Here is a 12,257-nt window from a genome sequence, read left to right on the forward strand (position 1 = left end):
AAGTTGTTGATTCCTGTTTGTTACTTGTAGAAACACCAATGAGTATAAAGCTAGGGTTTGAAAGTTTATATTGTTCACTAGGGGGAATGCTTTGAAAACTGGAGAAGACCTAGATAATATCTTATGCCCTTGCAAACAGTGTAAGAACCTAAGGCGTCAAAGTTGTGAAACTGTATGGGGTCACCTGATAATTAAAGGGATGGATATGACATATGATACTTTCGTTTGTCATGGGGAGAAACCAAATAAAGTCATACCAAATTTTGAAATGTCAGAAACATATAACTTGTGTAGGGTTGCTAATATGGAGAATGAGAGGAAATCAGTAATTGATGATGAGCGAACCAATGATGAGTTTAAGAATTACATGGAAAATGTTGAATCACCTTTATATCTTGGTTGTACAACGTACACAAGATTATCAGCAGCAGTAGTTTTATACAAACTTAAAGCTATCGGTGGCTGGTCTAACAAGAGTTTTAATAGGCTATTGGACATATTGTGTGAAATACTTCCTAATAACCATACACTACCAGATTCTCTATATTCAGTGAAAAGTCTACTAAAGGAGTTTGATTTAGAGGAGAGGAAAATTCATGCTTGTGTGAATGATTGTATTCTTTTTAGGGGTGATCTAGAGCTTGCAAGTACATGTCCAAAATGTGGTTCTTCTCGATGGAAAGTAGATGACAGAACTGATAATGTTTATAAGAAAGTTCTGGAAAAGGTGTTGAGGTACTTTCCTATAATTCCAAGGTTTAAGAGGATGTTTGGGTCAGTTGAGAAGGCTAAACTTTTGAGGTGGCATTTTAATAATAAAAGTAAAGATGGCTACATGCGCCATCCGGTGGATTCCTTTGCATGGGACAAAATCAATAAAAACTAGCCTTCTTTCTCAAATGATCCCCAAAATCTTACACTTGCTTTGGCTTCTGATGGAATGAATCCTTACCGTGGTCTAAGTTCTAAGTATAGTATTTGGCCAATAATGCTAGTGATATACAACTTACCACCGTGGTTATGCATGAAAAAGGAATACATGATGTTGGCATTATTAATACCAGGGGATAAGCAACCGGGGGATGAAATAGACGTGTACTTACAACCACTTATAGATGACTTGCTTGAGTTGTGGAATAAAGGGGTTCAAGTTTATGATGCATTCACCAAAAGATTTTTTAGTTTGAAGGCAGTTTTGATGTGGACTATAAGTGATTTTCCAACTTTTGGAAATTTAGCTGGATGTACAATTAAGGGGAAAAAAGCATGTCCTGTGTGTGCCAATGAAACCTATTCATGCTGGTTGCCTTTTAGTAAAATGTTTGCATACATGGGCAGTAGGGAATTTCTTCCCAGTAACCATCCTTATCGGTAGAAAAAGAGTTGGTTTAACAGGAAGAAAGAACTTGGAGAAAAGCCAAGTATATTGGCTAGCACAAAAGTTTTTGCAGAGGTTAAGAACATTCAAAATGATTTTGGGAAAGTCAGGATAAGAATGAAAAGAAAGAAGAAGTGTGGGCACATGTGGAAGAAGATATCAATTTTCTTCGACTTGCCGTATTGGGAGGTAATAACTATCTTCGATTTGTATATAGTCCATATGTTTTTTTTTCCTAAGTTTGTAATAGATATTCATTTTGCAGTGTGATAAAATAGTTATTCATTCTGTTTTTCAGCATCTAGTTTTGTTACACAACTTGGATGTGATGCATATGGAAAAAAACGTGTGTGAAAGCATTGTCGAGATATTATTGAATGTGAAAGAAAAATCTAAAGATGGACTTCATTCTCGACAAGATTTACAAGAAATGGGAATTAGGTGTGCATTGCATCCAAAAGATAATGGTAAAAGAACCTTTCTTCCTGCTGCACCTCGTACTTTATCAAAGAAGGACAAAAATGTCATGTTAAAGAGATTGACGGACTTAAAGTTGCCGGATGGTTATAGCTCAAACATTGGAAAAAGATGCGTTAAGATGTGGAAGGCAAGATAATTGGTCTCAAGTCTTATGATTGCCATGTTCTAATGCAACAATTGTTGCTTGTATCTTTGAGAGGGATTCTTCCAAAAGGTCCAAGGGGCGCAATATTTCAATTTTGCGTTTTTTTCAACAAGTTATGTCAAAGAGTCATCCATAGAGAAGAGATGGAAGCTCTTGAAGATGAAGTTGTTGAAAATTTGTGCATGTTAGAAAGGTTCTTTCCTCCTTCCTTCTTTGATATAATGGTGCACTTGACTATTCACTTAGCACGGGAAGCACGAGTGGGTGGGCCAGTTCCTCTTCGTTAGATGTTTGCATTTGAGAGGTAATTACTTGCCTTTACTCAGATCAATTTTGTCAAAATAATAAAAAATTAACATTATAAGTTACATCTTACATATTTCTATAGATACATGAAGATGCTTAAAGGTTACGTTAGGAATCCCACACGTCCTGAAGGTTGCATAGCATAAAACTATGTTGCAGATGAAGCTATGAGGTTTTGCAGTGAGCATATGAAGAAAGTAGCTGAAATGGATGTAAGTGAATCTCAACATGAAGAGTGTAATGAAACGATACTTGAAGGATGCCCTACTTCTAAAGAGAGACCAGTTTCATTACCAGACGAGATGCTTGAGAGTGCACATCATTATATGCTATTTAACATGGTTGTAGTGGAACCATATGTAAAGTATGTATAACTAAATCTTTTCTATAATTTAATTTTTAACATCAAACACGTGCATGATTGTTTTTGAATTGACCAGATTGCACTTAGATGAACTTAAGCGTTTAGAGCCATGTCTCTCAAAGAATGAAAGCTTGTTGTGGGCAAGACATGTAGCAAGTTTTTCTAGTTGGTTGAGGCAAAAGGTTGCAGATGAAGAGAAGAAAACCAAGATATCCAACTTATTAAAGTGCCTTGCTTATGGTCCTCGCAATCAAGCAATGTCATGCTCGTGTTATATCATCAAGGGACAACGCTTCCATATCAAAGAGGGAGAGAAATCTACTCTAGATAGCGGCGTTTGCATCAATTCGAAAACATTGTGCCGATCTAGTTCAAAGGATACAAACCAAGTTTTTGAGACGGTTCTGTATTATGGTTATATAAAAGACATTATTTTGCTTGATTATCATACTTTTCGAATTCCTGTGTTTAATTGTTATTGGGCAAATGTTACCACTGGTGTTAAAGTTGACGATGGGTTCACCTTGGTTAACCTTCACCAAGGACAAAGCCAAAAGAAAGAGCCTTTCATACTAGCATCACAAGCTAACAAAGTATTTTACTCTAGGGAAAGTGATTTATCTACCTGGTATGTCCTATTGAAGGTTCCGCTGAAAGGTTTCATTGAGTTGGTGATGCATAAGAACATTGTTGACATTTTCCCACAAGCACAAGATGTTTCTAGCTGTAACTGGAATGTCAATGATGATGATGATGAGACTTATGTGAGAAAGGATTGTGAAGGCGTATGGGTATAATAGTATATGCATGTAATTGGTGGTCGATTTAGTTTTGTTCAGAAATGTAATAGAATATTATGTCTCAACATTTTGTTGGAATTTCTTATATGCTATTTTGTATTATTGACAAGTATGTTTGATGAATTTATATTTTGTTTGATGAACTTTGTGTCACTTTGTGTATGTATTATATATATTAAAGGTTGTTGATTGAACTTTATTTAATGACTTCTCTGCCCTGGTCACATATTAGACATCATGGGTAAATCTCGGTTGTATCGCAATGGGGTTCATGGCAATGAGGAGGAAGAGAACAAGAAGAAAATGAAGAAAGGTAAGAATATTGATGATAGAGTCCCTGAACCATTGTCAAGCAAGGGCAAAAAGTGTGAGAAGGTAAGTTTATGTGAGGGTACTTATCAATGTGATATATAGTTTTGTTTTTGAAGATGGAATTAATTAATTACATTATATTGTGTGTGTTTTTTTTGAAGGAGAGAGTTGATTTTAAGCAAATTTTTGCTGATAAAGGGGAGGAGATGTACATGAAGATGAAACAATGAGGTAAGGGTGTTGATAATGGGGAAAATCATGAAACACTTGCAGACATGAAGAGAAAACTTGAAAAGGTAAGGTTATGTTCCGTACTTGTTAAATCTAATTTACTGAAATTGCTTTTGAAGATGAGGTTAATTCAATGAGTTGTTTATGTTTTTTTTTTTCTATTGCAGAAAGGAGTAGCATGTCTTGGTTCTCATAATATATTGTCACAACCCAATGAGGCAGAGGCAGAGGTAAGCATTTTTAATGTAAACCTGAATTAAGAAGAACATATTTGGTGATCTAAGTCTGACTTATATTTTATGGAGTTCAAAGAGTGCAAGTAAAAGAGTTAAGAAAGAGAGAGATGCAATTCTTGCTGCACTATTTGGACATTCAGACGGTGGTGTACACATTTCAAATCCTCGCAATGATGTCTTTACTTCAGGTATACATGCATCCTTATATCGATTTGTCCTCACTGTTGATTTCATGTTAAATTTTTTTTATTGTTTTGATGCAGACCAGAATATTAGACCAACTGAAAGAATTTCTAATCATCGATTAAATGATGAGACTCACCAAGGTGACTCTTTTGAAAGCGGGCTGAACCCATTTACAGAAGGATTAATAAAGAATTCAACCAAAAGGGGTCCTGCTGTATGCAATGTCATACCAACTGAAAAAAGCAAATGGTTGAAAGTCACATACAACGAAAGGGGTCAACCTATACATGAAGAGTCTAAGAAGCTTGTGTCTTTCTTGGGAGCTCAAGTACGGCTGATGGTTGAGATAAATATTGACAATTGAAAGAAAGTTTCAAATGAAACGAAAGATTCATTGTGGACAGTAACAAAGGTATTGTTTAATGCAATATTGCTAAATTTTGTTTAATGTTGGTTATTATTAGTGCTTAAAATTTACTGTACTTTTTTTTATTTTGTTTTATAGCAAAAGTATGTCGTTCCTGAAAGTGCAAGACATATTACCATGAGAGAGTTGGGCTACTTGTGGAGATCGTCAAAGTCCAGATTCTCAAGGATAATAGCATTATGTGCGAATGAAGAGGAAATAATGGAAAAAAAGCCTAAGAATATTAAGCTCGAATGGTGGAAAAGTTTTGTGAGAAAAAGGCTCTCCAAAGAATTTCAAGTATGTATAGTCTATTGTTCTTAATAGTTTTGTTCATAAGATTTTAAAACTTAAGAGGGAGTACAGTTTTTTTCCCTAGGCGATAAGTATGAAGTTCAAGAAGATGAGAGCAAAACAGAATCTTCCACACACATGTAGTCGAAAGGGATATGCTAGATTGGAGGCTAAAATGGTAAGATCATTCAATTATGATTATGTCATTTCTAAGAGAATAGTTAGCTTAATATGTCTAGCTCACTGCTTAACTTGTTTAAAATTATATGTAGAAAGAAGAAAGTTCCAACCCTTCCTCTGTATTGAGAGCTGATGTGTGGAAGAAAGTACATACTAAGAAGAATGGTGAACCCGCCAATGATGCAGTTGCTGCGAAAGTGGTAAAATAATACCGTGTAAATATACTTGAATTTTTCTATTGTTTCATTTATTTAGTTATTGATGGTAAAGCCAAATATGGATGTTCAGGAAAAGATACAAGATTATGGGTTTCCTTATACAAGAATTTTTCTATTGTTTCATTTATCTATTGTTTCCTTATCATCTCTCCAAGACGATGCTATTTCTCAGCTGTTTGGACCTGATTGCCGTGGCTGAGTGAGAGGATATGGGTTTGGTGTATGTCCATCAATGTTAGGACTTATTGCTCAAAACAACGAAACAGTGGCCCAGCTGCAAGAAGTAGTTTATGTTTTAAACGAGAAGGTTGCTAGCATGGAAACTTTGAGACAGGACATGCAACACCATATAATTGAAAAGAGGGAAATGCAAGAACAAATGAAAAACATGCAACAAGTAATGACTCAGCTTATGCAAAGTCAGGCAAGTGTGGAAAGTAGTTTGGTTCCATTTATGTTTCTCGGTTTTAGATATTTGTCACATTATTACTGATTTACAATTAAAACAAGGCATTTCATCATTTGTCCATGCTAATAAATCTCCACCCCAGGTATACAACCTTCACTGATGTAGTTAAGTTTGATTTATATTTGAAACTAGTTTGATTGTCTACTTATACGAACTTTTTGTGTATAATTGTATTTTTTCTTGCTCTTGTTTTATGATAGCCATATTTTGAAGGTATTGAGTGCAAGTTGTTCAAGATGAATAAAGAGGATATAGTTGCTGAAGGAACATGGCTAACAGATGATCCGAATGCAATCTGCGGCGGTGTCAAACTTGGGCTAGGTGCTTGCAAGGTTTGGGTAACTAATGCGCTTGAACCTAGTGCAAAAGTTTGGAAACCATCCAATGGATTACAAACTATGGAGCAGGCTATGACAAGATCGATAGCGTGGCCCATTAATCATATTATTAAAATGGGTATGCTTCTTTTCTTTCTTTTTTTTTGGATAATTTGCGTGCATTTGTAGCTTCCTTCTAGTACAATATTTATTTATTTATTTATTGTGTGTCTTGGTTAAGTTATTATTTTCATTTTATTGCTTCAGGTGGAGCTTCGGGACATTGATAGTGGAAATAAAGTAACTGAAAGATTTCGTGCAGACGAGGCTCTCGAAAGTATGTTTGAGCTTCAATTTATATGGTTTAAGAATATGAAGCATATAGCCAAGAGGACTTTCGATTAGTGCAATGGGTATTTGCTTAAGAGCTCTGTTTCTTGTTTGGAATGCAGGTTGACCAACTGTGGTGATATGTGCTAGAACTATAGGCTGACCTCTGTGGAGCGTGTTGCTTGCTAACGTTTTAGGTTGACCCACTTCGGTGATTTGTGACTTGCTGGAACTGTAGGTTGACCTTTATGGAACTTGATGCTTGCTAAAATGTTAAGTGACCACTGTGGAGGTTCGTGGAAAAGTGAAGAATTGTGTCAATGAACATAGTTGCAGATACTGTTAAACATTGTTTTTCAAGCACCGAAAAGCATTTGAAAGTCAGATTTTTGTTGTTATTGTTGTTGTTATGATTGTAGGATATATACATACGAGTGTATAACCATATATTATGGTTTTAGTGATGAATACAATTAGAATTTGAGTTTGAGTTGTCTTTGCAAATATTTGAATTCCAATATTTGTAGTGAACATGGTAATTCAGAAGCCACTGCAGGACAAAAAAAACACCAAATAACAAGTCAATGATAGCGTGTAGTGGAGCCATCTTATTAATGGCTTGCACTTTAGGCTATAAGTGGTTCAGCAGTCATAGCTTGTCAGGGATGCTATGTTTGACTTGGCAGCAAAGATAGCAGGGGCTTCAATAGCTTGCACCACAACGCTATTATAGATCTTTCATAGCTTTCTTTGGAAGCTATCGTTGCTATCTATGTGACAGTCAGAGCGCCATCCATTTGAGCAAAAATCTGAGTTTTCATTCTAGATCCAAGCACATACATGCATTATCATTGGATAAGAGAAGTACTTGAAGACAAGCATTTGTGCATTGAGAAGATCCATACCAACAAGAACGGGTCAGATATGATGACCAAAGTCTTACCGAAAGGTAAGTTTGATGTTTGTTGTGCTACCGCCGGAATGGTAGCAGACTCTTCCTGTTGATTTGGAAATGCATGAAGGTAGTCCCCCTCACTGTTCGAGAGGGGGAGATTGTTGGAGTTATGTTTCACATGAGGATGAGGAAGAAGAAGAGAGAAATTAGGACTGTTCTCGTGAAGAGGTCTGAGCGCACGCGCGCTCAGATTGGTCTAAACCCAAAGCACACCCGCGCCCTTGTTACTGGAAAAGAAGATAGTTTTTCAGCCTCTCACGAACAAGCACTTGAGGGCGTGCGCTTGAAATTGGCCTTGCCGAGAGCATGCCCGCGCCCATGTCTATTTTTCGTAGTTTCTATCTACAGTAACCGCGAATCAGGTTTTTGGGATATAAAACCAAAAACAAGGTTTTGGAAAACAGAAGCCAACACAAAAGTCTTGAATTCTAACCCAATTTTGAGAGCAATCAAGATTGAGAGAAAACATTTGCAGAGAGAAAAGCCTGTAAAGAGATAGGAGTGATCTAGTAAGGTGGAGACAGTTAAGAGGAGTGATTGTAATCTTCCTTCCCACGTTATAAAAGGATTAGCTCTTGTGGAAGTAGACATCATTGGCCGAATCATGGTACATCTTTGTGTTGTGGTATGCTTTATATTTTCTTTGCATTATTATTTGTTGTTAATAGTTGTTTAGAGGGTTGGACATGTTAGGTTGGTTGTAGTGGATATTTAGAATTTGTCTGGAGTAGTAGTGTGTTCATATTACAAGTTATCTATGTAGTGGGAATCGATTGGAATCGTTATTCCCCAACAAATTTAAATATATACAGTATGCAGAAACAAAAAGTACTGGATTACTAAACTCAAGTTTGATATTCTTTAGCATATTTTCGTGCCGGAGTATTTGAGCTTGGGGGTGGTATCAACCAAGATCTGATGTGCTACGATTACTTGAGAAATAAACGCAGACCTGCTTACACAGGTCCATAAATCACCTATCATTATCAAAAGAATGAGGGCCCAAAAACATATAATGCCAGAAATGACGCATAACGTATTTTCAAGTAATGGGATAGCAACTCACCTTGCAATATAATTGCATAAACATATCACTACCTAACCTTAGCAAAGAATTGTGAAGTGTGGATGGCCATCTTGGCAATATAAGAAACTAATGAGAGCTATTTCCAGGATTTCCTTGGACTTACTTAGTGCAACATGAACGATTCTCCGCATATGGCGATCTCAACATAGTCCTTTCCTGATGATCTCTCTAGCTTTCCACAGGAACAACAATGGATCTTTCTGAAGTGGGACGCAGTAATCCTATCTCTCTCATCAGGCTCATACAGCCATCTTGCACGGACAGGTGCAATAGAACCTTGATCTTTCAGACCATCACCATGCTTTTTACAAGTGACAACTGAATGCACACCAGGGTCACTAGTGCTTGGACTCAGACTGTCTCCAGTAAAATCTACCACAACCACTCCAACCCCACATTGCTCGAGTTCATCACTGCTCTCTGAATCAGAGGCCAGTGCTTCTTTAGGTGATTCTCCTTCGACCTTTTCCAGGAGATTGTCTTCTATAGTTGGATCTAATGGTATAATTGTGAAAAGGACGACCCCCCTGTTTAGGACCCATAATTATGAATGAGAAAAAGAAATATCAATAACTGGTGCACGAAGCAGAGTTTACTGTATGGAGGATCCCACCTTAAAAATAAGATCTATAATTTTTTAATAAGATCAACTAATTCATATATTCTCAACTATCTTACGTTTCAGTTATACCAATTGAAGAGTAACATATGAAATTGTAAACAGAGGAAAACTTATTGTGAGATCCACCAAATGGTAGTTCCTGGTATGATAAAACTGCCCAACAGACAAGTTGCAAATTAGTTTATAGTCAACTCTAAAGCCTAAAACTAAAGAACAAACACCACACCTCAAAAGACCGCAAGATATTATCAAACTCAGATATATGATGATCTATTTCACTGGAGCTGAAATCACTAGTGATCCCAATAATTTTAGCTGGAAGCAGGTACGAGTACTTCCGAACAGTACATTCTCTTCTTGCATCAAAGCTTCTGAACATAGAAATCAGAAACGATCCAAAGGAACTTCAGTAAACCAAAATGATTATATCGACTTCAAAGCATTCTAAAAGTGGGTGAAAGAGAATTTGAGAAAGTAAACACCTAACTTCTCACCTTTGTGAAGGAAAAACACTGAAAACTTTAACATCACTTGGCAGATTAGAATTAATACAACTTGCGAGACCAATGCCACAAGGATCTTCTTTCCATGCATTTTCTGGGATTTCCATTTTCAAGGCAATCATTGTGGACAGGGAATGCACCTGAGAGTTTTGACAAAGTAAACCATCATTGACATGAGAAATACTACTAGTCGATGCGGCATATATCTGGTAAGTAAACATTGAAGACTGCGGTAGTGTAATTGTAGAAATTCACCTGCAAGTTGAGCTGCATGGTATGTTTCGAAGTTAAGATTATTTCAGATATATGAATTAAATACCAAGGAGAATGTTCAAAGCTCGTGCAACGATACACTGTGAATCTAGGGTGCATTGATAGCATGTGAATGTTAAGCCCAAAACTACATAGTGTTCTCATTAGCCTCTTCTTGTTCCTGAAAAGTTCACTAAAAACATAGGGTAAACAAGGTTTTCGATTAAATTCACCCCTTTATCTGTTCGGCTACTTCTGGCCCACCCAATTTTGTGCAGATTCCCATAATTGCTCTCTGATTCCTCCTGCCTTGAAAATGGCCTTCTTGAGTTCTGCTTCAACGGCTTGAAAATGGCATTCTCGAGTTCTGCTTCAACTAAAGAAACAATAAAATAAATAACTTTCTTAAAACTCAACTCATTTCTTAAAACTGAAATAAAAAACTAATCAATACCCATTTCTCAAAACTAAAAACTGAAATGGGTAATGTGTAAAAGTGGGTTTAGAGGGTTACTGTATGAACCTCAAAACCTTTAATACAAACCGAAGACTTAAATGTACTCTCTACCAAGCTTTTTTCCTCTCTTTTTTCTCCCTTTCTTGTCTCTCCTCACTCCCTTTTCTCACTGTGCGGCCTCCTCCTTTCTTCTCCCCATCCTCTTCTTTTTATACCCCTTCCCCCTTTCATCTGGACCATCCACCTGTCTTCTCATCCCTCGGTTCCCCTTCCTGCGTACATATGCCACGTCCGCGGTCTAGGGTTTCGCGGCCAGGATTCCCTACTCTTCGAATTCCCCTATTACGTTACATCCCATTCCTTAATCTGTTGACCTAGTCCACTTCTCTTTATTGGGCCACTACAAATGCCCATTCTCGACTCTGCGGTTCTGATAATGGACCCAGGATCGAGAACTCCCACCGCTTCTTTCCCTTTACAGCTAATCATGTTCTTCATCGGTTTGGGTGTGATGCTGATGGCAATCATCATGCGCGTTTTCTACAGCCCCTCGTACCTCGAGCTTCCACGTGTCACCCTTTATCTGGATCTACCACCCGACTCTTCGATTTCCCCAACCTTTGGAAATGACTCTTTTACCCCTCCCCTATTTAAACTCTTCTCCTTCTCCTCCCCTTCTCATTTTAGTTTTCCCCCTCTTCTTTTACTTTTCCACTACTCTACCACCTCTCCCTTCTCTGATCAACCTCCGACTTGCGTTCGCTTCCTTCGTTTCTCCAATGACTTCCTTTCCTTTCCAGCACACTCTTCGGGCTCATCACCTCTCTTTTCATTCCCCTCGGTAAGTTTTTTAAGGCCTTATTTTCTTTTGTGTGCACTGTGTTTTTGAGTTGGTTCGATATCTTGCGTCTGTTCATCTTCTTTTCCAATGTCGGGCTCTGAAACCGGTGATTCTTCCTCTTCCTAATCTGACCGAGGAGCCTCTCCACCCGCTTTTGTCCCTACTGCGGTCCCATCCACCTCCGGTCGTCAGTCCCCTTTACTGCCACCCCCATCTAGGTGTCGTAGACCTAATTTGACCGCAATTAAGGCTGCCTATGGAATTCCAGCCAATATAGTGCTGGAACACGTGCCATCTGTCACCCATTACCCCCATTTGGTTCCCCGACGTCCAGGGTATCCAGTAATCACGGTAGGTCAAATTGTCGCCGGTCTACGACTTCCTCTCACTCTACTAGATGTCGAGGTGTGTAATCACTTCAATATTCCCCCCTGCCAAGGTATAGGGAATTTTTGGAGAATTATGTATGCCGCAAACTCATACAATAAGACTGGAGAACCTAAGATTATGAGCCGCGATATCTGATAAGTGGTCAAAAAGTGTTATTTAACCCTCGATTATGCCTCTTGTTTAGCCATCTTAGTGAACTAATAATGTTTGTAAGTTATGTTTTATGATTCTACAGGTCAAAGAGAGAGTTTTGTAGAATATTAGAGAAAAAGGGATAAAACGGAGCAATTGGAGCATTAATGATCACATGGGAAGCCCGTGGACAATCATGGAGAAGGCTAAGGAATTGGAGTTATTAAAGATGCGACTTGGACCTATTTTAAAGCCTATTTGGAAGCCCAAGGCCAAAGGATTCGTTGCTTGGACCAAAGCCCGCAAAAAAAGGATAGAAGGATAGAGCAGAAGAGACAAAATCGGCTTACGCGTTTGGGACGCATG

At 37.8% G+C, this 12,257-nt stretch overlaps 1 pseudogene across 1 annotated transcript; it reads right to left on the minus strand.

Annotated features, from left to right (window-relative positions):
• Positions 1–8,662: 8,662 nt before the first annotated feature.
• Positions 8,663–10,784, minus strand: LOC147480473 (putative tRNA pseudouridine synthase; annotated as a pseudogene). Its single transcript, XR_015205438.1, has 5 exons — positions 10,699–10,784; positions 10,305–10,438; positions 9,811–9,959; positions 9,543–9,687; positions 8,663–9,221 (listed from the first exon to the last, which is right to left on the minus strand). The product of XR_015205438.1 is annotated as a putative tRNA pseudouridine synthase (transcript).
• Positions 10,785–12,257: the final 1,473 nt, after the last annotated feature.

The sequence above is a fragment of the Coptis chinensis genome, chromosome 8 (genome assembly GCF_015680905.1).
Source record: "Coptis chinensis isolate HL-2020 chromosome 8, ASM1568090v1, whole genome shotgun sequence".
NCBI classification, from domain to species: Eukaryota; Viridiplantae; Streptophyta; class Magnoliopsida; order Ranunculales; family Ranunculaceae; genus Coptis; species Coptis chinensis.